Source organism: Pinus tabuliformis, chromosome 3_2 (genome assembly GCF_031772625.1).
Source record: "Pinus tabuliformis cultivar Carrire ecotype Pingquan chromosome 3_2, CPIR1, whole genome shotgun sequence".
In the NCBI taxonomy this organism is placed as follows: Eukaryota; Viridiplantae; Streptophyta; class Pinopsida; order Pinales; family Pinaceae; genus Pinus; species Pinus tabuliformis.
The window spans coordinates 718,378,725-718,383,476 of NC_142302.1; positions in this window are offsets into that span (position 1 = coordinate 718,378,725).

Genomic DNA, 4,752 nt, shown 5'->3' on the forward strand with positions numbered 1-4,752 from the left:
GAACAATGGATGGTAGTGAAGTGGATTCTAAGGTATTTGAGAGGTACCACAAATCAAGCATTATGCTTTGGTGGTTCAAACATTTCTCTACAGGGATATGTTGATGCAGATATGGCAGGTGACAAAGATAACAGGAGGAGTACTATAGGATATGTATTTACTGTAGGTGGAACAACTGTTAGTTGGGTTTCAAAAATCGAAAGTGTTGTTGCACTTTCAACAATAGAAGCAGAGTATGTTGCTGCTACAGAGGCTAGTAAAGAAGTGATTTGGTTACAAAGGTTTCTAGATGAATTGGGTAAGAAGTAGGAGTTGGGCAGGTTATATAGTGACAGCCAGAGTGCCATACATCTTGCAAAGAACTCTGCATTTCATTCCAAGACTAAACATATACAGCTCAAGTACCATTTCATACGGTCAGCATTGGAAGATGGACAGTTGAAGTTGGAAAAGATACACACTAGCCAGAATCCTACAGATATGATAACAAAAGTTGTAACCAGGAAGAAACTGAGAATCTGCTCAGTTTCAATTGGTCTTCAAGTATGATGAAGAAGGTTAGAAAAAACCAGGTCCAAAGTGGAGTCATTGTCTAGCAAATGAAGCAGCGGTGGAGTTGCTATAATCAGTCTCCAAGTGGGAGATTGTTGGGTGTGGAGCTTGATTATCTTCTGTATTCAAATGTCTCAGCCAGATGTATACCCCAATAAGACTGTACACCCCTCCATGTGGGGGGGGGGTGCAGAAGGGACTGGCTGTTTCTCCGTGGATATAGCCCAAACTGGGTGAACCACGTATATCTGTGTCTATTGTTTTATGTGTTTTCTATGTTTATATTTTTGCAATATTTTATGTGTTCCATTGCTCTGTAATATATAATTTTCTAACAGGACACCCTCCTACAAATCCTCTCCCTTGTTTTCCTCGAATATTGGCTACCAAATTCTCATTAATCCTTTCACTTTGTCCAAAATTCACCAAAAATCTGCATAAAGCACGCATGAAACTTCATGGCATAATGACTAACCCAGTTCACTCTATTAGCATAAATATAATAAAAAACATGCAATAAACTAATGAGAATGGTGGTAAGTTGAGTTAAGAGGCAAAATGAGCCCATATAATTACCCATTTCTGTGGCTCATCATCACCCCCCTACTGAATGGGTTTCTCATCCTCTAAGCAACTAGTCCATCTCCTCATCCTTGATGGCTCTGATGGATTCCCTGACATCCCTTGCTTCTGATGTGATATCCTCATCCTTATCATGGAATCCTGCCTTTCTATCCACCTCTTCCCACTGCTTTTGTTGTTCTTCTTCTTTTACACCTTCCAATAGGCCTAGCAGCAGTGGAGGACTCAATTTGAGGCCAATCCGATTGGCATTCAAACTCTACATAGAGTGCTTATACAGTGGCAGTCTTCCTAATGCTTCTTTCATCCTTGTTGGGGAGTGATATTCCATGATCTGCAAGCTGTGTGGTAAGGTATTCCACCTCCTCATACAATCATGAATACAGTTATCCCCAAGTAATCTTTCCATATCCTCAAAATGTGAAATGGCCTATGCTTGATCACTTATATATCTAGGTGTAATTTGAGGATTATTTGCAAGCAGCTAGTGTGCTGGGTTCGGGATCAGGTTCTTATGGATTTGTAGCTTCCTCCTTCTATCACTTTTTTTTCTTTTTTATCTCCGTTTGCTCTGTTTCTTCCTTTTCTGTCTCTTCATCCTCCCCCTCTTCTATCTTAGTTTCTTCCTCCTCCTTTTCTTGTCCTACTGAGTCATCAGTTGCTTCACCTTCTCACAAAACTTGCTATCATTTTGTTTATGCTTCCTTGGAAAACCAACTATGGAAATGGAGAATTTTTTTTTTTGAAGAAAAACAGAGAAAGAGACACTGTTTTTTTTTTTTTAAATAATAAGCAACAATTTTTTTATGAATTTCCTCCACCTAACAGTTCTATTTTCTCCTCAAAAACTAAACCACTATTAGCATATTTTGGTATTCAATGGAGGTATGCCAAGAACCTACTTCTGCAGCACAAGAATTGTGCTAAAAACTGTGTTTTTCCTCTCCAAAAAAACTTACTGGCCCCCCTGTTGAACTGGTTGTAGGTGCTCCTGTAGGACCTGTTACTACTCTTGTACAACAATGATAGAAGAATGATGGCTGAGAGTAATGGAGAATGATGGTTTCGAGGCTGTGGGGTGACAAGGAGCTTGCTGCAGCTAAGTGAACGAGGATGGAATGAAATACAAGGTGGTGAGAGTGTTTTGAGGAGGAGTACTTATGGCTGTTTATGGATATTTCTAATGATGGAGGGTGAGTTGGCCAAGTGTACGTTGGCCCCATTTGGACTGTTGGTCCCCTCTGCTGTGTCATCATGACTTCCACCCACAATCACTTCCCATCATTTGCATCGGAGTTTATACACCCGCCACTACCTGTCCTTTGGATTTTTTGTGAGTTGACTAAGCACACATGTGGTGGTATCTTCCGATGAGTGCAGTCGACTGGATGAGAGTGGCCAGTTAACTGGCCACTTTTATTATCCAACCCTAACCATCTCATTCGTTTATGTCGTTTTTGAGTTACACAGATGCAATAGAGGAGAGGGTTAGACACTTACCTACAAGTCGAATGCTCATGCTGTGGTGCTGCTTGGTTCTTTTGCTGCTGCATGCCTATATCCCTTCCGCTATATGCTTTTTGCTGTCTGATGTGTGGCTATTTTTCTTTTGTAGGTATCCTCTGGTTGGATCTAAGCTACAGGAGTCTGCTTCAACCTTCAGATTTTCACCCTCATGCTGTTGATGCTAGATTTTATTGGGACAGTGACTTGTTTTGTCCATATCTCCCAAACGGTTGACTGGATTGACCTGAAATTTTTTGAGCATGTTTCCATCATCATTATGCACGTCCCATAGAAAAATTTTGGTCAATGGATGCATGGATTTCAAGAAAAACTGAAAATGGATGAAGGTGATGGAGGACAATTTCATGGAAACCATGCATTGGATTTGGCTGAAATTGCTTGGGCATGTTACCATCATCCATATGCATCTCCCCATGAAACAAGTTTTTTAATGGATGCACGGATATGGAGAAAATGACAAAATCTCTGAAGGTGATGGAGGCCAATTTCTTGGTAACCATGCTCTAGAAGTTGTTGAAATTGCTTGAGCATGTTACCATCAGCCATATGCAACTCCCCATGAAACAGTTTTTTAAATGGATGCACGGTTTTCAAGTTGGAGAAAAAACAAATTTTTGTTATATGTATTTTTGTATCAGAGATCCTGTAGTTTTTTGGACAGTAAGAAAAATGAGATTGGGGTGTGATGCAGGCTTGGAGATGATGGAAGAGAGGTTTTAACACTGTAGGAGGATTTATAAACCCTTTATGAAGCTTCCCTGTTCCCCAAACTACTTTTAAAATCCATTTCTAGCTCTCTGTAATTTCTACAGGAGCTTCCTGTAGAAAACATAGTTTTCAGAAAAGAAGCACAGTGAGGTGTAAAGAATGTCAAGAATGATGGGGAAAGGTGAGAGAAAGTAGGATAGGTGCTGTTATTGGTTTCAGAGCTTTCTTGGCACCTGCTGCTGCTTCCTGAAGTTATCTCGCAAACTTGCAATACAATTGGAAATTCATTTTTCTTTTTCTTTTTCTCTTTTTTTTGAAAACAACTCGGGAGCCTTGGGGAGGTTTTCACCCAAGGACCTTATTCTCTTTTTCTTTTCTCATCTTTCCAACCCATTGACTACCTCATCGAGGTTTTTAATCAATGAGCCACTCTAAGGTGCCTTCGAGGAAGTTTTCACCTTAGATTTTTATTTTTTCCTCTTATTTTTCATTTTTTCAAGTGTAAGAATACTTCCAATGGAGCCATGTGCACATCGAGATGATAGACAAAATTATGTTGAGGCTTGAAATGTATGCTTTGACATGTATCCACATTTCAGAGACCAAATGATTTGACTTTGAAGGGATCAAGCATAATTGAGGAAGAGAGTACTACTGCAACTTAATAACCATCTAGAACAATGTTTGAATATAGTTGTGATGTCCTTGGTCTTTTTGCTGATCTAGGTCATTTTTCATGTCTTCTTCTATCATGACCTTCACATCTTCCACTTTTTGCTGATTTTTCTCTTGGATACATGGAAGATTTGATGGTAACAATGAAGGAGCTCTCTCGATCTTTGTATCTAATGTCTTCTCTTCATCAAGTGCAGCCCATGGTTCTTTGATCTTCTCTTTTGCATCTTCCTCTGCTGGATGTGGTCCTTCAATGATATTAATATAATCTCTTTTTTGCCATACTCTTCCTGAGCTATGGTGAATATCATTGAGCTCAAGAGGAGTTGTTTGGAAGTGTTGTACCTCAGCATTGTAATTGGGTTGAGCTACTCTAATGTGCGGGTTTGGAAATGGTTGTTCCCCACTATATAAATGCTGGGACTGTCTGTTGTTCAGGTTCGGGTTTGGCTGGGCAGGCATTTGGGGTTTCCTTAGTGGAGCAGGAGGAAATGGTTGTGGTTGAACATGTGGTGGAGGCAAAAGAGCAGGAGGAGAGTTGTACTCGGGCCTCCACCCCTGATGATATGCATTCCACTGAGGTTGCAACTAAGCATAGGGTTGAAATGAATGGGTGGTTGGGTGGGCATGATATGGAGATGTGAAGGACGAAGGAGGAGGTGAGGACCAGGAAGGATGAGCAGGGGGCCCCAAGAAGTTATGGATGTG